The sequence below is a fragment of the Strigops habroptila genome, chromosome 5 (assembly GCF_004027225.2).
Source record: "Strigops habroptila isolate Jane chromosome 5, bStrHab1.2.pri, whole genome shotgun sequence".
In the NCBI taxonomy this organism is placed as follows: domain Eukaryota; kingdom Metazoa; phylum Chordata; class Aves; order Psittaciformes; family Psittacidae; genus Strigops; species Strigops habroptila.
Genome location: NC_044281.2, coordinates 24442318 through 24469159, shown reverse-complemented (window position 1 = coordinate 24469159; position 26842 = coordinate 24442318). Strand labels below are relative to the sequence as shown.

At 43.6% G+C, this 26842-nt stretch overlaps 1 protein-coding gene across 7 annotated transcripts in view; it reads left to right on the top strand.

The window, feature by feature from the left end:
- Window positions 1–26842, top strand: part of NDST2 (N-deacetylase and N-sulfotransferase 2) — a 141667-nt gene that overhangs the window by 76291 nt on the left and 38534 nt on the right. For 5 of the 7 annotated variants that reach the window (XM_030488938.1, XM_030488939.1, XM_030488940.1 and 2 more), the window contains one exon: window positions 8047–8107. The gene's annotated coding sequence lies outside the window, so the exon portion shown is untranslated. Of the gene's footprint in view, window positions 1–4407; window positions 4431–8046; window positions 8108–21611; window positions 22552–26842 lie in introns of those variants that run through there. The other 2 variants (XM_030488943.1, XM_030488944.1) reach the window with 2 other exon arrangements.

Genomic DNA, 26842 nt, shown 5'->3' with positions numbered 1-26842 from the left:
TTAGTGAGATGAAAATGTAGGTTATTACAGAGATAAGAAAGGGTTATGGTTGGTTTCCAAAGGAGAAAGAGGTTCTTTAATATTATTAAAAAAACCCAACCCTTTTCTGTGATTCGTGTGTAATAGGCATGTTGCATGCCAAAAAATTAATTATAATACTGTACAGGTGTCTATGCATAAATGTATGTTCAAATTCTTGCTCAACACATATTTAAATCCTGACCCTTTGCTTGCTAAATTCTGCGGAGATTCTTCTGATGGTTGTGACAAATGTTAGATCAGATTCTCACGCTGACATGTAAAAGTGGTTCAAAACTCAAAGTGAAGCTTCTGCTTTTACATAATTTTTTCTACCTGCCTTAAAATGGAGCACAGTTGATTGAAAGTCTAAAAAATGTTTGTCCTGCACACTAGACCCTGCTGTGTTTTATCTGCTGAAACACTGTTTGATAGTATCCTACAGTGATAATATTCAATTGCCATGTCACATGCTTTTTAAACTGATCGTTCATGTATTTTCTCTCCTCAAGTAATGGAAGAAGGATACTGTTGGTCCCAGAAGGCCATGGTAGGTCAGGGTTTTGGCTCAGTCTATGACTCCAAAAGGCTTTGCACTTAGTGAAACCATAAAAAACACTCCAGCTGGCTGGATGCCTCTCTGAAAAACACAAGTGTGGTCTTATTCTGAAATGATGCTTAGGCAAAGTTGTGTATGCCTCAATGTCTTGGGATGAGAGAGAAGTGGGAGGGGGGTCTTTACCGATGTTCCAGTGAAGCCAGGAAAGTCAAATGTTTGCATGAAAACACAGGGAATTTAATCACTGATAGACTCAGTATCACTGTGAAAGGATAGAATAAGATGGGGGAAGACAAGGAGGGAAATAGAGAGCTTTTAACATGAGGTATGAAAAGAACTTAAGAAGAGAAGTGGAAATTTTCATTTCACTGCAAGCACAAAAGCCGCCTTGGCTGTTCATGTGAACTATGAAATTGTGGAGCTCCATGCAGTGTTTTCCTTCCAGCAGCAGAGCACAGAGCTGAGTGCCTGCATTGGGAGCGTTATGTACAGCGTTGCTTTAGTGCCTTTCTGGGTCAATGACTCTCAAACAATGCCACACAGAGCTGCTTCAGTTGTGCTTCCATGAGTCAATCTGTAAGTACTGACGCTTCTCCCTGATCATAACCTAGTGTCCTAGAGAATCTGCAGGCTTTTACCTGCTAATCTCAAAGCATTAATGGTGTTCCTTGAATTCAGGTTGGTTGATCATGTGTACCTTTTTTCAGATGCCATTCTTCGTGACAGTTCAACCACAGTCAGATTGTTGACTTCAAAAAACCAAGTGAAAGCATGTGGCCAAGTCCTTGCACCTGTAGCATTGAAAGAATTGATACTCCTCTCCTCACATTGTTCTGACACTACTCTCTCAGTAGCTACAATCTGTAGCATTATCTCATGGAAAATAAGGAGAATTACTGGTTCACGCAAAGTTTTTTTTCCAGACACAATGAACAACAGGATCAAGCAGCTGTATTATTTATATTATTTTAAAATGGATTTATGTACCAGGTTGTTTTACCTCTGCATCCCAGAAAAATATAGAGGAATGGTAGGCAGAGTTAAAATAATGCATTTCAGTAGTCTTCCAGACAAGCTCATATGGTGGTGGAGACTTCTGTGGATGGATCAGGTATCTATTTCCATTTGTGGGAAGGTTTGGTGACTATTTGAGCATTTATACAGCCAACCGCAGTGGTGATTGCGAGCCCTCGGGGAGGAGGGAGCAGCCTATTCAGCACTTGCGCGTTCCTCACCAGCCGACTGCACCTGCAGCCTTCGCCATCAGCGACCGGGTATAGGGGTGTTTTGGAAAGCAGCAGCAGTGAGGAGCAGAGCCTGACAAAACTGTGTGTAAAGAGAGAGAAAGCTATCATACCTCGAAGTGTGGGAAAGACCCTGAAGATAATGTCTGGTTTTGAGCATTGACTATGCTGAACTTGGGGCTGAACATTGGCTAAGCATGTAAAAAGTAGTTGAGTAAGAAGTTTTGATTTCTTCTTTTCTCTAATCCCCCTGAAAACATTAATGATTTTTATCAGTTTTCTCTGTTTCCATGTATGCAAATTTCCTTCTTCTCACCTACTGAAAAAAGCAAAATGCATCTAATAAAACGGGTGCAGACACAGCCAATCTGCCAACAAGTCTTACCCTTTCACAGTATGGCTTCAAGATACCATATTTATTCTTCCAGATTTGGATTTCATTCATCTTTGTGCATTTGCATCCAGGAAGAAACCCTGTATCTGTAATTTTTATTTGGTTTATTGGGTGGAGTATCTCTTTTCATCGCGTATCTTTCGTGTACAGCCAGCTGTGCTACGGCCACTTACTGGCCATCTTGGAAGTTACTACTATAAACCTCAAAGTGCATACAAGGGAAGCTGTTTAAACAGCACACTGGAACTGAATTATGGGCAAACCTTCATTTTCTTTATTGCAGTGTGTCTTTATGTTCATATCATACGTGTTTTATACCTTTAATTTGGATATAGATTATTTGCTTCAATGGTTTTCCCCTTTATTAAAAAAAATGAACAATGTTAATTTTAGTTTTAATTAGTTCCTTGGTGGGTGTGAGTCATAACTTGGAGTTGCCAATTCATAACATTGTAGGCATATTTGTGAGGTTAAGTGGAGAGCTGTTTATACTTTGGTTTTTCCCCACCGTCATCTTAGATACTGGAGGAATCTTCTTTGCAATGTAGACTGCGCTTTACTTTATGATAAAAGACAGAGATAAAAGTAAGCATAAGGAGCCTGAAAAGGCAACGCTGTCCAGATCAAATATTGACAATGATAAATGAAAAACACAGAGAAGGAATTACAGGGACTTAAAGTCAGTAGGCTTTTTACTTCATTTGCTTTATTTAACAGAGGAATAAAATGAGAGAAATAAATGACCCTCTTCCTCTTGAAATTCTCAATGGTAGCTGTCAACTTCACCATAAACTGGGGGTCACTATTTAGGCACCAAGCCTTTACATAGCTTTCTGTTGACATTAAGTTCATTCCTGTGGGATTTGGGCTCCTAGGTGTTTTCAGGCTGTCTGTCTGGAAACCTAACATGATTGCCTTGCATTAATCTGGTTATTTGTTTGCTATTTTTTTTAATGCTATTTTTCTGAAGATAATGGTGGCTTTATGACTGGTATAGGGCAGATAAGGCATTGCTTTGTCTGTGTGAGCCATAGTTTATTAGGACCAGAGAGAAGCTAGTACCAGACTATCTGTCTTCTGTTCTTTTGGGTGCTCTTAATTTGAATGCTTTGGGGAGGCATAGCCTAAACAAGGCATGAGCAGAATTGTTTAAATGATCTGAATGGGGTGAAAGGTTTAAATACAGTGCTCTGCTTCTTTAACCCACTAATTCAGAGAATGCTCAGTGCTATCAACTTAATTACAGCATTGCTGTCAGGAGGCAGTGGCTCTGTGGCAGGATGGAGACTGACAGCCTTTTTAGATATATCTGTCTAATATACAAATCATAATTTTTCCTTTTTCAAGACCATTGTTTACTCATTGAGGAACAGCCAGAAACAAATTGGGGAAGAGAGATTTGTAGCAATGGAAGTTCATCAGCTAAGAAAGCAGTTTCCTTTTTACCAGTTGATGAGAACAGAAAGCAAATGAGGAGAGATCTTTTCCTAATATTTTTGTTATAATTATTCACCCTTTTTTTTCAAATTTCTTCTCACAAAGATGTCATGATTTTAGCTGCTGGGCTGCAGCATGGGGAAGCAGTCTTTTTCGCCATTGGACTTGTTTGCAGTCGGTCTTGGGAGACATAAAGCTAGCTGATAGCAGGAGAGAAAAGGACAGAGGCAAAGACAGATAGCACTACAGTTTTAATGCTTCACCGTTTGCATGGGCCTTTCTGAAATACTGGAGAAGTGAGGGTCATGGGCATTTCAGAGCACCATGGTTGCAAGCAAGCACAGTCATCCTGATGCAGACAGGGTCTGGGCTGCATGCCCTCCATGAATAGGTTTATAGGGAGGAATCCTTTCCTTTGTTGTGTTCAGACAAGGTGATGCCACATAAGGACATGCAAGATCTGAAGTAGGGCATTGGCTGAGTGATGAACCATGCGAAGCCATTTGGTTTACGGTATTGATCTGATGCTTCTCCTTCCTCAGATGGCTTTGCCTTTTTCTTCTGTTGGGAAAGCTTTTCTGGTGAATTACATTGAAGGCAATCCATCATACAGGAGAGAGAGGAGGAATTTGAGATCACTTCCACAACTTTGAAAATGAGGCTGTTTTTTCTTATCAGAAATACAAACTCACTGAAGAGCTTCACTGGGTCTTTGAAACCATTTCCCTTCTCAAACCAGTTCTTCTGAATGAGCCATAAAGGAGCTATATGTGCTAAGGTAATCTGTTTTGATGGCAAATGCCTTTGATTAACTTTTTCAAGTATATCCTTGCTGCCTAGTTCCCATTTCTTTCACTTCCTTGGAGATCTGACAGAGAATGCAGTTTTCTCTATGGTGCTTCTTTCTTGAGTATTTGCAGTTTCTGACAGTAACCTTTTCTGATAATTGCTCCTTGATTTCACTCTTTCCCAAATAGCTCTGTTCCTTTTCTCTCCCCCTTCTCTATGTACATGTCCCTTTTTTTCCCTGTTTGATTGCTGCAGGCCCTCCGTCTTTCTTGGCCATACCCACTAAGAGTCACCTGTGTTGGCTGTGTTGTCTTTGTGCAGCTTCGGACTATAAAGCAATGCAAGTCTTTGAGTGATGTTACAAAGTATTTGTTATCCAGGAAGGAATGCAAACCTCAAGTGCCTGTGGGGTTTTATTCTCTTCTATTCAGAAATTAACTGAAAATCTCTACCATTTACTAAGCAAGACTTTCTGCTCTCTGTTCATGTCCCTGTAAATCTTTTCATATTTTGACCATATCAAGCTATCTTCTGTGTTTTCCCAATGTGTGCTTTATCGTTATGCATTTTTCACTGTGCTTCTGATTTATACTTTTTAAATAATAATTTTTTTTAAACTAAGAACTTTTGTGCCTCTTTGGTATAATTACTACAGAGACACATAAAGTAGAACTATTGTCTTTCTAGTGTGGTTTGGATTGTTTGCCCAGACTGAGGATAAGATCTTCATGGAAAAACAGGTCTCCTCAGTTGGGCTCCCATGTGAATACTGTTCTTCTGACTAAGTGGACCCTTTTGTATTTGATTAATGTAAATGTTAAGGTTTTTACGCTTAGAAAAGCACCCTTTTCATTTTCCTGAAAGCTGTTTTATAGTGGTGGTGAACGGGACCACACACATGCTCTCGTATGTGTCCTGGGTGTTCCAGACAGCATCCATTCCCCTCAGCTTTGGCCTTTTTTCCCCGAGTAAAAAGTAAAATGAAACTTCCCGTGTGGCTGGTGTTTAAAGAAATAAAACTATCAGGAATACAAATGTCGTTGTGTATTGACCGTGACTCAGGGTGTGTACTGTATGGAGCACACCCTGCATGGCCAGCTCCTAAGCTTTCCCATTCTACTGTTGTAAATTTGAAACTAAATGCAAACCTGGGAAAAGATATGATGCTTCTAGAATTAACGACATCTTTACAAAATTGCTTAATTGTGTGCTATGCAGAGGTTCATTTCTGTTAGTAAATGCTTTCATGCCTAGAGATGAAACGTGGTGTTGCCTTCTCTGCTAAGCATTTGGGAGGTGGTGTTTAGCAGCTGTTGATAATGGTGGTAATGTGCACTTTGTGCTGAGGACTTTGCAAACATACAAATCTGTTTGCTTCTCATTGACAACATAGCCAGATAAGTATGTATGGAGGAGGGAAATGGGAAATTGTTAGGCAAGGTTTTTGCCACCTCGTTTGGCTTTCTATGGAAATGATAGCAGTGTTGTCCCTTTAGTGTTGCTTTGAATCACTCCTTTTGCTTGGGATTCCTTATAATAAATCTTGCAGTGAAATCAGATTTGGCCAATTCCAGTCATGTTCTACTGCTGGAAAAAAATCTATCTGCTTGATAATACCAGTCCGTTCTTTGTGTTTCATGAGTGGCTACTTATCAATTACTGTGTTCAGTTTAAATTCCCTGTTACCCCATTCAACTGGTGTTAAATTCTGCCTGGCCTCTTACTCTGCGCTGTTGTGTTTCTACTTGTATTGGTTGTGACATTCCTTAATGCAAAACTGTGGGACTGCAAAAAGCAGGAGGCTCTTTACCTCACCGGTATAACTGTTTCTGTGCTTCTGTAAGTGTAAGCAAGTTGAATTTTTAAAACCTGAAGAGAAAATTATTCATAACTTATGTTCCTTTTTGTCTGTCGTCCCCCCATTTGTGATCTATTGATCCTCTCGGGGTTTTTTCAAGTCTGGTTTATTCTGGAAAGTGAAATCAACTAGACCAGAGTGATATTCTGGTGTGGTCTAAGTCGCCACTTTGATAATAGTTTTCATCAGAAAATGCAAGATATTTTGCAGTGAAACATCAGAGGACAGCAGCCTCTATGGGAACCTTGTATTAAATGCCATTAGCTGGATGTCGGTGTATCTGCTTGTGTGGGTCTTACTGACTACCCTGGAGGTAGTGGACATGTGAGTGTCTTATCCACTGCCATCGTTTAAATTCTACTAATAATTAACCTGATTTGATTGTTCTTCTCAGTGAGTTTCGCTGGATTGCCACAGTTCTGTGGAAAACCTTTCTTCAGTTGTCCCTTCCTTTTACAGTGACATCAAACATTCACCCTTGTTATAGTTCGATGTTTTGCTGTTGCACATGGCTGTTTTGATGTTTACTCTGGTGTGTTGGGATCCGTGGATGCCAGGCATGTAGGGCTTCTCATTCTGCCTTGTCAAAATGTTTAGTGAAGAAACATAAGAATTGTGGGTCAAAATAAAAGAGCAAAGTTTGTGCTGAGAAAGGCTGAGGAAGGGTAAGGAGAAAATTTTTGCTTTTGTTGTAAATTTACAAGGAAGACGGGGAGCTGGGCGCACTTAGTTGTATTTACAGGCAGTGCAAGCATGGTTCTTGCTTGTTTACTAATTGGATCTAGAGGTATTACAGATTATTGGAAACTCAAAGGTCAGGTTTTGCTTAATCAAGGTCTGTGTGAGCTGGAGAGCTACAGGAAAGTACTTGTATATCTGAGACACAGCTGATGTAGACGAGCTGCCTTTAGAGGCTGTCTGACAGGTATAGTAAAATTAGCCTTTTAGCCACAACCCTGTTCTAATCTGTGCCCTCCCTCGGGGTTTCATTGGCTCCACTGAGACGCTCTCACTGTGTACACACACAGAGCTTCCTGAGCTTCAGTTAGCTTCACAAAGTACTCTCCTCTGTGTGATCACTAGCCAGGTAGGGGGGTGGAGGAAGGGTGTAACTAGTCCTTCATTGGTTTGTTTTTGTTTCACAGTACATATACTTAATGGTCCTGACTCTTTAAAAGGCTTTGGCAATAGACTACACAGACTTTGTCACACCAAAGTTTTACTGAACCGATTTAGCTGTGGCCAAGACTAAAGAAGGTAGCGTCTTACAGTTTGCTTTGTTGACTGTTTCAAAGGCAACAATATTAATGAACAGATGTAAAAATATTCCATTAGGACTATACCGGTGTGTCCAGTTCTCTCGGCTCATACCACATTTGCTTGTTCTGTGAACTTTCTTTTTTTCTTTGTGGTTTACCTCTAAATCCAGGTTCCTGGTTTGTTGGTTGGGTTTTTTTTTTTCCCTGCACTTGTAATTTCTCATCTCACTGCACTCTTTCTCACTCTTGCACAATTAAGCCTGCTGCAGTGCAATCCTACGTCATGGTCTAGTCAGTGCCAACAAGGCTGTTGTCATGGCCTCATTCTGTCCTCATGCCATGGTTAGTGTAATGTAATCATTACCTTGTTTCTGGAGAGCGAAGGTGCTCCTGCTGAGTAAATGTTTACAAACACTGATGGATGCAAGCATTAGGGAAGAGAGAAGCACTGTTTAAAATCTTGTTCTTTCTTATTTATTTTAAAACAGAACATGGTTCCTCAGAGAAGCAGCCGATGAGTATTTTTCCTTCACCAGACTGTGATCAGAGGTAAGTGCAAAATCTTTTGCATTTTTATGTACTGACATCTCCAGGTCTGGTAAGGGGAAGAACATACATTAGTCCTTTTGAGTAGTCTCATGTCAAAATAAGAGGCAAGGAATCAGGTAGGAGGAGGCTAGACTTGTATGCTGCAGTGTGAAGTTGCACTCCTCCTTCCTCTTCTTGCAATGATTTGCAGAGGAAACAGTTCCATGTGTCTTGTCTCCAGGTGCACAGTTGGCAGCATGAAGTGGCAGATGAGTTAATTTGTATCAGAAAGGAATTTTTGATGTAGTTCCTGAGTGAGATAGGACCGGGTGGTTGCTTATTCCTAAATATTGCTTTATTTAAATGGAGTTACTACTTCCATACCTTGTGGGTAAAATCTGGGGCAGTGTTGTTCAGTATCCATTAACTCTGCCTTTGAAAAGGAACAGGGAAGGATGTGGGCTAAAAAGCTTTTAAAGTCTCAGGTTTTGCATTTCACAGAATCTCTGACCCGTGCATAACAGCTGTAAGATCCCTTTGGGAATGACTATATTTACGTTGCTCCAAGCATACTGGAACTGCATTCATAAGTTATACCCACAGGAAATATCATAAATGTAATTAAAAATAGAAATATTGGGTTGGTCTAAATTCTGTGCTGAAGGAAAGAAGTCCTTTTTTTTTCCCCTCAGTTCTGTCTGGATGAATAGTGAAGGAAGGTAATGCTTGTGGAGTTCATTTAGGACAGATGTTTGAATACTGCACCCTATTGTAGCAAAAAAGTCCTGTGGAGGTGCCTGATATATGTATATAAAATAACATATAATGATAATTGCTTAATATTTGCAAAAAGGCCAATCCCATCTTGAGAGTGGAAGTTCCTACAGTCGTTGCAGTAGAAGAGGGATGATGTGGTCAAGTCTTGCCTCCACTGAAAGGCTCCTAGATTCTTTGCATGGAAAGAACATAGATGACTTGGTTTTGTGTGTGTGCTGGACAAGTCCGGTTGAAATGCTTTTTGGAGAGTGTCCTCAGTTATGTGGATATCTCAAGTTGTTTGATATGAGCAGACTGTTATGGCTTCATGTGCCCTAACGTGCAGAAAAGCAGAAGGAAAAAAAAAGGGAGGATGGAACAGCACATTCCTAGCACAAGTAGACTGGGTTTTAAAAAAAGGAAGTTCCAGGAGCTTGTACTTAATGCTGAGTTCCAGCATTGTCCAGTGTGAGTGTCTGAGTGTCCAGAAACTATGGACACGCTACAACAAGGAGTTCAGACTCCTTGAGCCCTACACATGCCACAGCTCTAACCCTCCTCTGTCTGTCAACCAGAAGCTGAACTTTAACCCTAATTTTCCTGGAAAGCCATAGACAAGTCTGATGCTGTTGCCCAAATGAAAGATTTCCACCAGAGACAGTTTCCATGCAGCTCCCACTTTCTTTTGGCAGACCCTTCCAGCCCCACGCATACTGCAGCTCTATGCTTTCTCTCCCTAACCCTTGGTTTTCTGGAGACGTGTAGACAAGGATCCCCAGGCATTGGTTGGATAAAAGGAAAAGAAGTAGGATCTGTGTAGTTGGTGTGCCTGTTTTCATAGCTCATTCTTCCAGTGTGATTTAAATAGCAAATCCTTTCTCGTATAAACTTCTTGTTGTCAATTTTGCAGGTGCCATTGGCAGAGACTAGTAAAGGAGCAAAAATAAAGTGAACACAAAATAAAGGGTTTTGTATGTACAATACATCTTTGTGAGGAATAGAGTGATAATAGAAGACAGGGCTACTTTCGCAGGCTCGAGCAAAAACAATAAATGAATATTTATGATGGAGTAGAATGAGTGTAATGACCACATTAGAGCATTTTGTACAGCTTGAACAGTTGTGTAGTTCCAGAGACACTTGGTGTAATATTCAGATGAGAAAAAAAATACTTAAGAGAGAATGAAAATATTAATGGAATGCTTTGTGTATTCAACTAATGTTGATGTGTATATGACATCAGGGCTAGAACAGCAAAAAGAGAAGAACGCTTGATTTCAAGTACAGCCACAGTAAATTGCTACTGCACCTTTAATTTCATTGACATGAAGGCTAGGAAATGGGGAAGACATCAAAAATGTAGAAATGACAGCTGACATCAAATGGAAAGGGGACCATGCATTAGAATATATAGCTATTGCCGAGGTGAGTATCTCCAGAGAGGACGCCTTTAACACCGGAGCGGGGGGAAGCACAGCGTCCCGGAGCCTCAGTTCGGAGCGGCAAGAGAGACCGAGGGAGCCTCAAGTCCTCGACAGGACTTGCCCAGGAGCCGGCAGCTCAGCTGACGCGAGCAGCTGACTCACAGGGGGCGGTGCCAGGAGTGACGGCAGCAGCCCTCAGTGGGTAAAACCCATCCCAGGGAGCGCGAGCGACCAGGAGCGCGGCGAACAGGGCGGGCAGTCAGGGCGTGGCACGGCAGTTCGCGCAGGCAGGGCGAGCGGGCAGCGAGCGGGATGGTGAGCACTCGCCTTAGGAGCAGGGCCCGCTGTGGGAGCTCTGCCCCGGCGGTGGCCAGCGTAGGCACCCAGACAGAGCCGATGAGAGGGGAGGCTGCGGCGCAGACCTCGGAGTGTAGAAAGTGCCTCGACTGGTCTCGTGAGGCGGGGGTGCACGATGGACAGGGCTGCACTCGGTGCGCTCTGGTGGAGGTCCTCCTGCAGCAGGTGGCTGAGCTGCGGGAGGCTGTTGGAGAGCTAAAAGATGCCAGGGAAGCTGAGAGGAAGCTGGGCTGCTTGCTCCAGGCTCAAACTGCGCAGGGGCTGCAAACATCCAGCATTGCTCGTATAGGAACGAAGGAGGGCAGCAACCCAGGAAGCTGGGAATTAGTCACGAGAAAAACGAACAAAAAAAGGAGGAAGAGGACAATTAACGACAAGGGGCTTCCTCCTAAATCTGATGTCCCCACCCAGAACCGCTTCGCGGTTCTGCAGGAGGCTAATGAGAAAGCACCCACCACACCTAATGAGCACCCTGCTGATGCACCAGTAAAGAGGATCGCTACTGGTGCCTCCAGGAAGAAGCGGAGGGTCATAGTAGTAGGGGACTCTACTTTGAAAGGCACAGAGGCACCCATCTGCCGGCCTGATCCAGTCTCGAGGGAGGTGTGTTGCCTGCCGGGGGCTCGGATCAGGGATGTTGCTGAGAGGCTGCCTGCTCTAGTAAGTCCTGCTGACTATTACCCCCTTGTAGTGGTCCATGTGGGTGCTAGAGATATAGACAGCAGTTGCCTGGAGGACATTAAGAAGGACTACAGAGCCCTGGGAGAGGTGGTTAGGGGCTCTGGAGCTCAGATAGTTTTTTCATCGATTCTCCAGGGCAAAGGGGAGGACCTTAAAAAAGCTAGGCGTGTCTGGCAGGTTAATAAATGGTTAGAAAGCTGGTGCCATAGTCAGGGGTTTGGCTATTTAGAACATGGGGCTCCATTTGGGAGGCCAGATCTACTGGAGGCTGGTGGAGCTGGTCTGACAAAGAAGGGGAAGAGCTGTTTTGGTAGGAGGCTTGCCAGGCTGGTCAGGAAAGCTTTAAACTAGATGTGTTGGGGGAGGGGAGCATTGATCCATCCCAACATTCCTGGTCAGTTGCCAGCACCTGTAATAAGTGCTTGGAGCGATGTAGAGATGTTCCAGCTGCCCCAGCCATTGAGTCGGCTTCATTTGGAGCTCGGCTAAGGTGCCTCTATACAAACGCCCGTAGTATGGGGAACAAGCAAGAGGAATTAGAGATGTGTGCAAGGCTACGGGAATATGATGTCATTGGTGTCACAGAAACATGGTGGGATGGCTCCTATGACTGGAATGTTGGAATGGAAGGTTACAGGCTGTTTAGAAAAGACAGGCCAGGCAGACGGGGAGGGGGCGTTGCTATCTATGTCAGTGATAGGCTAGAGAGTATGGAACTCTGTCTGGGGACGGGTGATGAGGTAACAGAGTGTTTGTGGGTCAGGATCAAAGGGAAAACAGCAACAGGGGACATTACGGTGGGGATCTGTTACAGGCCGCCTGATCAAGAGGACTCTGTGGATGAAGCGCTCTACAGACAGATAGGAGCAGCCTCACGCTCGCAGGCCCTGGTCCTCATGGGGGACTTCAACCATCCTGACATCTGTTGGAGGGACGGTACGGCCCGGCACAAGCAATCCAGGAGGTTCCTCGATTGTGTGGAAGACAACTTCCTCTTTCAAGCAGTAGAGGAGCCGACGAGGAGAGGTGCCATGCTGGACCTTGTGCTCACCAACAGGGAGGGACTGGTTGGAAATGTAACGCTCCAGGGCAGCCTTGGCTCTAGTGATCACGAGATGGTTGAGTTTGAGATCCTCAGGACGGTGAGAAGAGCGTGCAGCAAGCTCACTGCCCTGGACTTCAAGAAAGCAGACTTTGGCCTCTTCAGGAACCTCCTTAGTAAGGTTTCATGGGATACAGTCCTAGAGGGCAGGGGGGCCCAAGACTGCTGGTTGGTATTCAAGGATCACCTGCTACGTGCTCAAGAGTGTTGCATCCCGACTAGAAGAAAGTGCAGCAGGAGGGCCAGGAGACCTCCATGGATGGACAAGGAGCTGCTGAGGAAACTTAGAGGGAAAAAAGAAGCTTATAGAAGGTGGAAGCGAGGACAGGCGGCCTGGGAAGAATACAGGAACATTGCCCGAGAAGCTAGGGACCAGGTTAGGAAAGCTAAGGCCCAGCTAGAATTAAGTTTGGCAAGGGATGTAAAAGATAACAGGAAAGGATTCTATAGATATGTAGCAAATAAAAGACAGGCTAGGGACAATGTAGGCCCTCTCCAGAAGCTATCAGGAGAACTGGCTACCATGGATTTGGAGAAGGCTGAGGTTCTTAATGACTTCTTTGCCTCAGTCTTCACCAGCAAATGCTCTGACCACACAACCCAAGTCTTGGAAAGCAAATGCAGGGACTGTGAGAACGAAGACCTTAGGCCCACTGTAGGAGAGGATCAGGTTCGAGACCATCTTAAGAACCTGAACGTGCACAAGTCCATGGGACCTGATGAAATCCATCCACGGGTCCTGAAGGAGCTGGCGAATGAAGTTGCTAAGCCACTGTCCATCATATTCGAAAAATCCTGGCAGTCAGGTGAAGTTCCCGATGACTGGAAGAAGGGTAATATAACCCCCATTTTCAAGAAGGGGAAGGTGGAAGACCCGGGGAACTACAGACCAGTCAGTCTCACCTCTGTGCCTGGCAAAATCTTGGAACAGTTTCTCCTGGAAAACATGCTAAGGCACATGAAAAACAACGAGGTGGTTGGTGACAGCCAACATGGCTTCACTAAGGGGAAATCCTGCCTGACCAATTTGGTGGCCTTCTATGATGGAGCCACGGAACTGATGGACAGCGGCAGAGCAGTTGATGTCATCTACCTGGACTTGTGCAAAGCGTTCGACACTGTCCCGCACGACATCCTTGTCTCTAAATTGGAGAGACATCAATTTGATAGATGGACCACTCGGTGGATAAAAAACTGGCTCGATGGCCGCACGCAAAGAGTTGTGGTAAATGGCTCGATGTCCAGTTGGAAACCTGTAACGAGTGGTGTCCCTCAGGGATCGGTGTTGGGACCGGTCCTGTTCAACATCTTTGTCGGTGACATGGACAGTGGGATTGAGTGCGCCCTCAGCAAGTTTGCCGACGACACCAAGCTGTGTGGTTCGGTTGATACGCTGGAGGGAAGGGATGCCATCCAAAGGGACCTTGACACACTTGTGAGGTGGGCCGATGCCAACCTTATGAAGTTTAACCAAGGCAAGTGCAAGGTCCTACATCTGGGTCGGGGCAACCCCAGGCACTGCTACAGGCTGGGCAGAGAAGAGATTCAGAGCAGCCCTGCAGAAAAGGACTTGGGGGTGTTGGTTGACGAGAAGCTTAACATGAGCCGGCAGTGTGCGCTCGCAGCCCAGAAAGCCAACCGTATCCTGGGCTGCATCAAAAGAAGCGTGGCCAGCAGGTCGAAGGAGGTGATCCTGCCCCTCTACTCTGCTCTTGTGAGACCCCACTTGGAGTACTGCGTACAGTTCTGGTGTCCTCAACATAAAAAGGACATGGAGCTGTTGGAGCGAGTCCAGAGGAGGGCCACGAGGATGATAAGAGGGCTGGAGCACCTCCCATATGAAGACAGGCTGAGAAAGTTGGGGCTGTTCAGCCTGGAGAAGAGAAGGCTGCGTGGTGACCTCATAGCAGCCTTCCAGTATCTGAAGGGGGTCTACAAGGATGCTGGGGAGGGACTCTTCCTTAGGGACTGTAGTGGTAGGACAAGGGGTAATGGGTTCAAACTTAAACAGAGGAAGTTTAGATTAGATATAAGGAAGAAGTTCTTTACAGTGAGGGTGGTGAAGCACTGGAATGGGTTGCCCAGGGAGGTTGTGGATGCTCCATCCCTGGCGGTGTTCAAGGCCAGGTTGGACAGAGCCTTGAGCCACATGGTTTAGGGCAAGGTGTCCCTGCCCATGGCAGGGGGGTTGGAACTAGATGATCTTAAGGTCCTTTCCAACCCTTACGATTCTATGATTCTATGATTCTAGATATAGGCCATGCAGAACCCATTTCACTGTACATGAAAGCAGAGTTATTGGAAACTGCAAGTTATTGTTACTAATTTTAAAATAGACTTTGGGCTTTCCCATAATTAGTTCATCCTTAGCAATATTTACTTTTTGGTTAATAATGTTTTAATGTTTCCTCCAATGCCAGTGCCAAATAATATCCCACAGGTAAATTACAGAAAGAGAGCGAGCCACAAAATGTCTGCAGCTTAGTTTTCAAGAAACCTTTATTTTCCTAAAAGCCTTTATTTTCCTCTGAAATATCTCAACTCTGTTCAGTCATAGCAGAAGCAAAGGGACAAATAACTCCTCTTCAGTTATGTTTTTTCTGGTTCCTTTGTCTACTTTGTTCTGTTAGCTGGGCCTAGTAAGGACTTGTCTACCAGGTATTGATCTGTAGTCACCGGGTCTTCATCTCCTTGTCTGGGGCAGGTTATGGTAACCAGTTTCTCTGAAACTTGTGGAATTGATCTAATCATAACAGTGAGGTCCTGTCATTGAAACATCTCCACAATGTGATGGTGTGTCTTCATGACATCATGCTGCATTTATGCAACAGAGATGAATTCTAGTGCTTGGACAGGATTTGGTCTTAACCATTTTAATTAGTTTGTTGGGCTGAAGTTCAAGAGAACTGGCAAGTTAGTGGTGGATTTTTGCCAGTTACTATTTACATCATTCTTAAGAACTGGCTGTTGCTGAAGGTGAGCCTGTTGAGTATTGAAGATGAATACAAAAATGAAATAACTGTCTCAAATTATAGGCACTACTAAGTGTAAAGGCTTAGTAAGTGTAAAGTATAATTTGAGACAGTAATTACTGTTGAGTATTGAAGATGAATACAGAAATGAAATAACTGTCTCAAATTGTAGGCACTACTAAGTGTAAAGACTATGTAAGGCTAGCAGCCTGCATAGCAACACCTGCTAACTTCATTATTCTTTCCTCCATATGAGCTTACTTTGTCCCCAGGTGGGTTCTGGAGCTCCTCTGTGAGACAAGAAATGTGAGCACAGCTGAACAGACACAAAAAATTAATCACAAAGCAGAAGGGCATGACTCAGGATGCTCTGGCAGGGGCATATTCCTCTTTTCTGAATGTATCATCTCTTTGTCAATTGAATGGCTTAACTCTGGCCCTTTTCACCCTTCTTGCCATGCATTTTGAATTGATATAATCTTATGATTGGGGATTGCTGTGTTCAATACATCAAGAGCTTTTTTCCTACTTTAACATGGAAGAGGAAAAGTAACACATAACCATTAAGTTTTCTTCTATAAATGCAAACACATTTTCTTCCTTTCTTTCACCTTCCACAAAATGATTCATGTATTTATATATTGCAAAATTCTGTTAGTCTCTTAGGTTATATTTACTGTACCTGGCATTAAAGCTGTTGGTCCAAGGCCCTCACCAGATTGTCAAGGTCAGTCCTAAAGCCATGCTTAAAGGCTTGTAAATCAACTTTGGTTGTGATTATGGACAACTTGGAAGGCTTCCCAGAAAGGATTGGTCTAGTCAACAGTTACAAGAGATGAATATTGTTTCCATTGATTTTTTTAATCTGTTCCTGCAACCACTATGCACCAGCCTCTTGCCATGGCACAGGAAGGGCTGGGAGCTGAGGCAAGCCAGGAGGCAAGGGTGACCCCACTGTAGGCAGTGCCCTTCCCAGAGAGGCACAGTCCCGCAGTGTCTGAGCATGGCAGGCAGAGCTGGGTGCTAGTAACAGGGTCTGTGGGTGGCCCCAGGTCAGATGGAGCAATGAGGCTTCATCGAGGAGTTTAAAAGAAAAGGGCTGGAGACAAAGCTACAGCATAGGCCCAAAGTCCACCCAGGAGACAGGGCCAAAGGCAGGACTGGGTGCAAGCTACAGCATATATACAAGAGGTCGTTCCAGGAGACAATCTATCTGCAGCCTGAATCAATCCAGGAGATGGGGCCAGAGGTAAGGCTACAGACAGCTACACCTGCAGCAAAGTTAAGGCAAAGAGCAAAGGCTCAGGCCTGGGCTTAAACAGGGATTGCAGGATCATAGGCAGCATTGGCGTATGGAGGTCCCACATGAAACTGGTCTGCGCTGTTAAGGTGCCCTCAGGGTCCTGGCACCTCCACCTCCTTAGAGGGACAGGTGAAAGGTTGCTTGCTCTGTATGCTCACGAATTTTAATGTTATAAGTGGTACTTACAACAAAGCCCCTTTATTTCACTGAAAAGGAACAGAAAGATTTTCCCTCATGTGCTTATTCTGGCCCCAGAAATTCTTGTCATCCCTCAGATAGGCAACTTCACTCCAAGCAGGGTGCGTGATGGCTCACTTGTCTCCTGATGTAAGACCTTCTCAAGAACCAGTCTCGGTTTCTGTTTCAGTGGCAGGCCAAAAAAAAAGGATACTATGATATAGCTGTCTTCAATTGAATTTCAGGTAGGGTAGATTCCATCAGTGACAACACAAACATCGATGCAGGCTAGAAATGTACCAAAATCTGTGCAAATAAAATAAGCTTTTTGGAACTGAACAGATTGTGCCTACGCAAGGCTGCAAGGTCCATCTCCTTTCTCAACCCCCATCCCTGCCTCAATTCTGGCAGTGTTCACATGCCTTGTTAAGCCAATAAGCTGTTGTTGGGTTTAATTGTAGTCTTCCTTGTGCTATGGAGTGGAACTCTCTTAACCTCAGTTAAAGGGGAAATTCAGGACAGGAAGCCATTAACAAATACATATTGGCTGGGTTAAATGCATCCTTAAGTCTTCTCCTATCCATTCTGTGGCTGCTAAAGAGACTGAGAAATTTTCCCTTCTCCCTTGGTGATCCCCAGAAAATCTGCCTTGTATCCAAGTATCTTTTTTCAGAAGAGCTAAGGTTATTTAGATTCTTTATCAATACATGAGTGAGGAAGGATGGAAGAACTCAAAAGAAATCTAATTTTTTTCAGGTACTTAGTGCAGTATTAAAGTACCTCAATAGTGATCTATCATTGCTAGTATTTTTCCAGTGAAATTTACACACAAACATGTTTGGTTCACTGGCTCCAGTGAGAGTTTCAAGATTTATGGTACTGGCTACAGCATATCCTGTGTGTTGCCTCTACCTGTAAAATGTGGTAAAGTGAATCAATGGAATGGTGGGTAGAGCCCTGGGGGACAAGATCTGTGCACAGAGGAGGCTGGTGTCTGTCGGTGAGAGACAGAAGAACTGGGTGTGAAATTCTTGTTTGGCACATTACTGTAAACCAAGCTAGATTTGTTATGTGTTTTTGTCTGGAGATGAAGAATTGTTCAGGAATAGCACTATCCACACTATTGTGCCGTGGTGGCTTACAAATAAGGCTTATCAAGAAAATTCTTTAAAGAATGCAAACTAAACAAACATGTCCTGTGGTGTCTTGGTCGTTCTAGAGCCATTTAGGCCCCAACCATTTCTCCAATGCCATTAGTATAAATAGCATCCTAAATCTGAGGTATTTTGAAAAACATGTAATGGAAAAGCACATATCTTTTTGACATGCCAGGGCATGAAAAATGTGTTTTGCCTAGCTGTTTAAAGTCGTCATAAAGGCCCAGCTAAACACCTAGTAGTATAGCCTAGTAAATGAGAGACTTCAGAGAGGATTATCGAGCCTCTTGAGGTATGAAGCCAGGATTTCAGTATAGGTCTGTTGGCAGATTTGCCTGGATAGTGGGATTTTGCTCCTTTTTTTAATTTAATTTCTCAAGATTGGGTTATTTATAAACTAAGGCCACTTAGTTCAAACTAACTTATCTTCAAACCATAAACCCTTTCAAGCTACTGATACAAAGCACAGCAAGAGGTTTGGGTCTAACCAATATCTTGGAAATTACACCGTTGCAAATTGTGACCGTGGTAAGGAGGAAATACCACAAATACTGTTAATATTTTTGTAACAACCAACATTCTTACTTTAGATATAGAGACTCTGAAAGGCCTCTCTCTTTCTCTGAATAGTTGGTTCTGGTTTTCAGAAAGGTTTTCCAGATCCTGAGTATTAGAAGTAGAGGAAAGATACAGGCTGGTCCAGAAATGCTGCAGTGGGCGTGTGATTTCAGCCAGTGGCAGAAGAGAGACTTTTATCTGAATCATGACTCAGTTTGCTTTTGTTTTGCTGGGCATAACCCTAACAAAAGTTACTTTTGAAATCTTTCATTCACAGTTTTATAGAAATTGTCTAATAAAGATATCGACACCTTTACAGTGAATTAAAGGTACTCATGATTTGCTTGATTTTCATGATTACCCTTCCTTGGACCCCATAGAAATAGTCTGCTGATCCTGGTGGAAAAACCTCTGCTCTAGTGTTCTGTAATTCTGCAGCTGTGCCTCTGCTCTCGTGATGGTGATTAAAATACACTGAGTAGTGAATACAAAGATCATGAAATCGTGTCAGAAAGGCCTTATTGTATATCGTAGCCAGCACAGGGAATGTTACAGAGAGACCTACACGGTTATCCCAGTCTTCATAACCAAGGAAGCTGTCTGACAAAGGGAGGCTGTACTTAAAATGTGCAGCAGCAGAGGCTGTCTCTTCACTGGTAGCAGCACCCAGCATTTTCCCCTTTATTTCCAGGGCTGTTTGGACATAGTCACCACAAAATGATACTGAGCAGAACTGCAGTTTGTGTCATTCCAGGGTAGTTAGGACTGACTGTTTAGGAAAATGTAACTGAAATCTCACTACATCTACCTGCTAGCATGACGAGTATTTCATGTTCTTGCGTCTAAGTGATGCTTAACAGCAATTGAGCTAATTTTTTCTCTGCTTGCCATTGATCAGGGGAACAGTGTGGAATAGTTCAGGGAGTTGCAGGGGAATGGGGAAGTGTGGGAGGTTTGGGTAGGAAGGATGGAGGGGAGGAAATGCAGCTTTTGAGAGAGATACTTCTCACCTTAGAAGGCAAAAGTTAATTGTCTTCATATACATGGAACAGCAGTAATTCTTGTGTCTAACATTTTCTAAGTGACTGCATTTGAAAAAACTGCCACCAAGTGTCAAATATACCTGAATAGCTATAAAACACTGGAGAAAAATGTATTAAGTGTATGACAAAAGCTCATCATGAACATCTTGGTTATTCTACACATTACTTCTTTGTTGTATGGAGTCAGAATTTTGTGTCATCTTTGTGACTAGTGGAGTATCAAGAGATTTCCAACATCTGCTTTTTGCATACTGCAGCTCAAATGGAAAGGGTTTGTTTAGTGTCATAGATGGGAGCTGGAAGCTAAAAATTTACATGGTTTTAGGTTATGTATAAATGAAAATTGTTGTCAGCGTCATCCATCTGCAGTTCACAGAGAGGCTTGCAAACTTGCAGTGCTGCATTGTGGCATGACATGTATATGAGAAGATTTTTTTAGAACGAGGCAGAATAGAGAGCTGTCGCCTGTTAGATGTGGAAACCACATTTTTCAAAGGTACTCAACATCCATTTAACTTTTGTTGATTGATGAGGACAGCAGTACTAGTTCTATGTGTGTAATCCTTATCCCTCAGCACCTTGTCTTTTATTCACTGCTTAGCAATAAATATCTTAATGTCTGTGTGCTTTTCTTTCCGAAAGACTTCAGTGCTTTTTTTTATTAATAAATAATTTGCTATGTTTTTGTAATATGTCTTTTAGGATTAAACAACACTGAGCAAATCATTGTGCCGTTACGGGACAGAAGGAATCCATGATAGTATGCCTCTTCTGAGTTAGTTTTATTGTTAAATCAAAAGGAAAATCGTCTACTTACAATAAAAAAAATGTAAACCTTTTTCTGCCTTAGCTTACAGGACTTGTTTCTGTCCTGTTGGAGCAATGGGACAGTAGAAAATACCTTTGAGACAGACGTTGCTGCAGCTACCTGGGAAAAGCTAGACATCCTGTAAAAGCAGATGAAGTCATAGTAGGTAACCCCAAGAGCCTGATAATTGACCCTTGCTTCTGGTTTTAGTTTTTAGCTTGTAACTGTCAGCATAAAACTTTAAGGAGTTGCTTTGTTCACTTTGTAACAGAGATAGCACCTGAGTCACTGAGATTCAGGCCTTCTCCAGAGCACTCTCTAATACCCTGTAATGTTCCATCGCATTAAGTTTTCACTGTCTTCTTACAGAAGTGTTTGCCGTGCACTGTCAGCTCTTGTTAAAATAACTCCTCCAGAGATGTGTGCTAGTGTGTCATCCTGTCTGAAAACCCTAATCTCCCAAACCCTGCCTGGGAAAGGATACAACTTTGAGCATAGGTAGGGCATTCCTTCTTCAAAGAGCAGAGTATGCTGCTGTGGTCCTTCCCTGCCTACCTCCCTGCTCCTCTAGGACACCGTTTTCTACTATGTTTTGAAGTAGGGAGCTCCTCTTGTGGCAGTCTTTCAGGGGTATAAGGAGAGTTTAGATCCTCCACCACCACTGTGACCAAACATGCTTCGATAGGGAGAGAACGTAATCTCAGATCTATGTATTCGTTCTTTTAACATGTTAATTTTTTATTAGTGGTGCACAAGAAAGTGATTTTTCTGTGTCCCTCTGCAGATTTATTACAGTCTCCAGATTCCAGTAATAGTGTCTGAGTATACTGTGATGGTGGGTTGTTTTGTGCCAGTCCCCCCCATGATATCAGTTCACTGAGTGAAACTGGAAGCCGCATTAGGGCAAGAGAAGCAATTTACTGCCGCTGAATACATTTGCTGAGTGTAGTTTCCCTCATCTTGTCAGCTTGTCAGTCTGGAGACATCCATAAACCTGTGACAGCTTCAAAAGACAAACTCCGGCGGCAAGCTGTCAGGGTGCCAGGCACTGCTGTCTGTGGGCTCCCTTCCTCCCCTCTCCCCCCTTGCCCACCTGATTGCTTTCCTTCTGCCTGTCTGGCTCTCTCTTTTCTCTCTCCGTCTCCCTCCTCTTCTCCTCTCTCCCCGCCCCCCACCTCCCTCTACCTTATTGTGGGTTTAGGTGCTGTCGTTCTCCGTGGCAGTACATTTTTGGTTTCCTCCTCGATCCTCTTGCCACTGGAACAAAAGGAGAACTGGCTGCCCGTGGTGCAGCACCTGCTCCTGCAGCCTGGGGGGCGAAGGGGAGGCAAGCGGGGCGCTCTGCATCCCCCTCTGCATTCCCGTCTGCCCGCGCCGGCAGTGAGCGTGTTCAGTCACTTCGCTAGAAATGCCTTTGAACTGCTGCCAGATGCCATTGTCTGCCATGCAAATGGAGTTCAACGCCCTGCCGTCATTAGACGCACAGTGTGTAAGAGGAGGAAGGAATGGAGCTGTATCCCCACCCTGAAGGAGCATCTCAAATCTGCCATGTACCATGATAATCTGAGTAGTGGACCATGCTTCTCTGCCTTCCTCTGCACACCGTCTTCCTTACTTTCCTGGGTCTTCAGGGAGTGACATGGAAGCTTTTCAGAAAGGAGCTGCAAGGCAAGATAGTTTCCGGGGAGAAGAGGGCAGTGCTTTTGGACTGTTTTGGACTGTGCTTTGCCCACTACCCACCTGTAGCTGCAGTGTGATATACCAGCTAGTGGTTAATGGTGCTTATGCTCAGCAGTGATGTGCTCTTTTTTAGCACAAATTTATTTACATCTTTCCATTTGTCTGCACTTCAAATTCCAGCTTCCTTAGGTTCACAAGATGATCTGAGAGACTTTGGCAACACTGAGTGAAGGGAAGGCAGCCACTGCTACTAATAATGGTTCACCCATCTACCAGCTGTGCAGCCCAGCTGCCCTTCTCCAGAAAAGCCAACTCTATATATGATTTTTGTGAAGAGCAGCATTCAGGCTTTCTTGCTTTCCCTTTGGTTCCATGTCTTTCCTTGGGTTGCTGACTGTCAGACCCCCTTTGAGAGAGTAACTTCACTTGAGGATTTCACTTTTAAAGGTAGGAATTTGAATGTCTGTACTTATCTTTCCTATTCCTTATCTAATCGTTACCTAGGTTGTTACAAGAAAACATTGATTTCTTTCATGCCTTGTTATTTGGCTGCTTGTTAACCAGTCATCTGCAAGGACAATGCTTTGAGAGAAGAATGGAGGAGCAGCTCTTCAATGACTGTATTAGGCAGTGCACTAAGTGGAGTTGGCAGGGTTTGTATCTCACACTGATATGCCTGCTACATTCCTTGCTCATTAAGCTCTTCGTTAGTTCCTTCTCCTCCTCTCTCTGCTCTCCCTTTCCCTCCCTGATAGGATGTCTCTGCATCTAACCTTGCTGCTGGGTTAAATTCAGGTTCTGAAATGTGCTGGAGAAGGATGAAATGTGGCCTGTGAGGAGCTGGTGGCTCACAAATGCACTCAAATAGTACAAGGAAGCTGGTTAGAGCTGCACATCTTTGCCTGGGCTACAGCTCATGCTGTTCTATAAATAGATACTCCCTTGACCCTTCATAGTCACTTTATGTCTTGGGTACATGACTGGAAGATGAACAGATATCAGTAATATTGGTAACTGATGAAATCGTTGTAAAGATTAGAGCCATTACAGATAGAACAGCCTAAAAATCATACGATGCCTTCTGCGTTCCCTGAGGACCACAGATTTTCTAGTGGTTTGTCACACAGCAATCTGAATTCTCATTTGCATCTCAAGAGAAGAGCTAGTTGTGCTAAGTTAATATGTAGCAACTTGAAAGCTTAGAAATGGAAATGTTTATATATAGATATTCTTTTTCCTTTCACCACAAACTAGTACAAGAAGACCCTTTGGTTAACAGTGTGTTTGATTTCCATTTTTTTAATTCCTTGGTAAATGAGATTCGCGTGGAACACCAAGGATTTTCTAGTCATTAAGAAATTTCTTGATCCTCAAGCCGAGATGTAGCTGCCATACTCCTGATCAAGGCACGTTGAACAGAATTTGGGCCTTTAAAAATGTTTCTAAATTAACAAGTCAAGTTCATGCCAATAGTATGGATGCTTCTGCGATTTAGCCAAACACTGCAGATGCAGGAAGCAAGAGCTTGGCCTGGAGCACAGACCAGAAACTTCTCGCAAGGGCTCTTCTCTTAATGGGTCTTTGGTTTGGTTTTTTTCCCTCATACTCTCTTGCAGTAACAAATGTAGTCAGATGATTTCTTTCTAAGTTACTGTGTAGAAATGGTTGCCGCTGCCTTAAACCCTTCCCTTTGCAATGTGGCTGTATGGAGGAGGGGGAGACACAAGTTTAAATTCCCTTCTCTGCCCTCCCTCTCTACTCCCCCAGCTTCAGCTCATCAACAGTGAGGAAGGGTGGTGGTCTCTGCTGAAGTGATGTCATAAGTTTTAGGTGAGCTAAAATTGCAGTGACATTTTCTCATCATTCTGTTATGATCTGGCCTTTCCATAGGCCATTCAATTCAAGAGTCCCAGAGAGATAATGAAAAGGTGTATGTTAACAGGGGTGTTTAGCCAACACGGAGCTGAAGTAACCTGTCAAAGGTTGACCTGCTGCTAACTCCAGGAATCTTGGGTCTTACCTCACTCTTGGAATTGCCAGACAACCTCCTATGTGGCTTTTCTGCTTTGAAGATTTGAAAGAAATTGCTTTAAGCCCCACAAATTATCTTTAAATGAAAACTTTCTCCATGGTTTTAAACTATCCAAAAATGATTTATAAGTTCTGTTCACCTTAGATGAAATATAACAAGAAAAAATCATTAACCCCACTGCTCTCCTTCATAATGAAACAACCATTTTAGGTGCTCAGTAGAATGTTAAGCGTGTCAGAGGCATTTCATGAGTGGTTGTAGCCATATGCATGAAACCACAATTAAGGTCTGCTTGCACGAGCTCCTGTTCAGCCTGGTGTTACTGTTCCAGTGTGTATAGACGTGTCTCCGTTGTCATTATTCATTCCACATACCTGGATCCTGCTGAAGTTTGCTTCTAGCAGGATGAAGTGCCACCTGTAGAGCAGAGCTGGACTGGAGCAGGTACTTGAGTAGTTATCACTCTGTGGGGTGCCTGTTTCCTGTTGCTTCATGATGGAGTCACGAAGTGCAGTAAAAGCACTCAGGTGTATTTGAAAGCTGGGAACCTTGTTTTAGTCTCTGAAACACTGTAAAGAAAGTGATGGATTCAATAAGTGTGTTTCAAGAGAGGCAATTGGTAGTGCTCATTTATAAAAAATGTTGCTGGGTTGCTGGAAAATAGGAGGGGGAAGAGGTTGAGAAGGAAAGTCTGCAAACTAAGCCTGCTTACACACATTAGGATGAGCCCAGGCATGAAGCGAAAGGAAAACTCTGAGCTCTTCATTATCTAATACTCCCTTAGGGCAATAGCAAACTGACTATAGAGCCAGCAAGCCAGGCCCAGGGGCTTGCAGAGAGAGAGCACACATTGTTCTCAGAATATGGCTGGTGCTGGAATCTTTCACTGCAAATTTGAAGCTATCTTTAATGCAATATATTCCTCAAAGGGATTTGGTTTTGTTGCTTACCATTTCAAAAGCTGCTTTCAATCCAGTGTGATGCCCTCTTCCGAACAAAAGGTTGTAAAGTTAGGTATTGTACAACAGAGGAAGCATAATCTTGCTTTTTCATGCCCCCATATATGAGCTGAGGTTTTGCAGCGACCCTCCTTTTGGAACTAAAAAATACCAAATGGAGAAGTTCATCTGTCTCTACTTTAGTGTGTTGCAGCTTTTCAGCCTTTCTGTGGTACTTCCTGGCCACTCCATATTGTGTGCTTCATTTCAGAGTAAGTAATCATTTCTCTACTGAAAATTCGAGTGTAGAGTGTATTTGTGTAAAGGTTTTTTCTGGGGCAATGGGATGGGAGAGCACATAATGCAGACCTGCAGTGTCTCCCACTGATACATGTACAGTTCTGGTTTGGATTTCTGTAAGCGGTGGCAATAGAAGTTAAGGTGTCTCCTCTGAGACAAGGCAGTAAGGTAGTTAAGGGTAGGATTATGGCAGTGGCTCAGCCTGCATATATTGAGTTGGTTGATTTACATTAGTCTGTTTAGGATCGTGAAGTAAAGTGGACCTCTAAAAAAAGTGGAGGACTCAAATACCTCCTCTTATTTGTATTCCTAGCACTTGCAGAGTCCAAGGTGATTCTTCTTAGAAGCAATTTCAACTAAAATAAATTCACTCTCTTCCCCCTTCCAAATAAATTAAATGGTATCGCCGGTAGTTTAACCTCTGAGGTGCCCCTTGCTGAACGAGCGTGGTTCCCCTGTTTGATGCAAATACCAGCAGTGAGGAAAAAGAAATGTATGGGAGCCTGGCAAGTGCAGAGGAGGGGAACAGAATTTTCACCCGTTCCATGGAGCAACCTCTGTGCATCAGCAAACCAAGCTGAGTTACAGTCCTTCTGCTAATTGAGAACTGCTAGAGGACTTTGCACAGTCTGTCTGTCTCAGATCTCATCCTCTGGAGTGTTTGCAGGAGAGCAGCAAGCCGTGGCAATTCCACCCTTATCACTGTTCTGAAGTTTGTGTTTTATCCAGGTAATGCAGGATATCAGTCCATTCTGGTAAGTTCACAAAGTGCTCTTGAGGCATCAGAGCTCAGTGTCTTTGTGTAACATGATTCTCATTTTACAGATGGAGTTTGGGAAATGTGTAACCACATCAAGTTAAAAGTCTTACTCTCAAATTCCCTAGCTTTTAGGATGATGTCTAGCTCCCTCCCAGAAGGTACATGAAGAACTCTCACTGTCTCAAAGATGGTCTTTAAACCTATTTCTGATCTTGTGGACCAGCGAACAAAGGGGAAATTGAAGATTTTAATATCCCACCCTGTTTTACCTGTCATGATGGTGCTGCTTTTCCTTCTGCTCCTTCTGTATCTGTACGAGGAGAGAAGGAAACCACAAAGGCCATTGAAATATCCCTGGCAATTTCCAGTGTTGGTCTCCTGAACATGGAGCCTGTGCTTGTGTCTTAGTTGTGAAGTCTTCCTCTCTGAATGCTCTGGAAAATTGGTGTCTAGATGAGAAGACAAAATGGGGGGCTCAGTTTACGTGTGCAGGAACGAGTTAGAAAACAGCCACCCTGTCTGAACTCTGGAGGTACCGGAATGAGGGTAGCATATGGGTTGATAACCGCTACACAGGTCTGTTAGCACTGCTTGGGTAGAGTTATCTGTTGACACTGCTGCCTAGGGGCTGCCCCACTGAGGAGAGGCGCACCAGACATTGAAACTGAGAGCCACGTCAGTGGGTTTCCTGGGACTGGAATGGCCAAT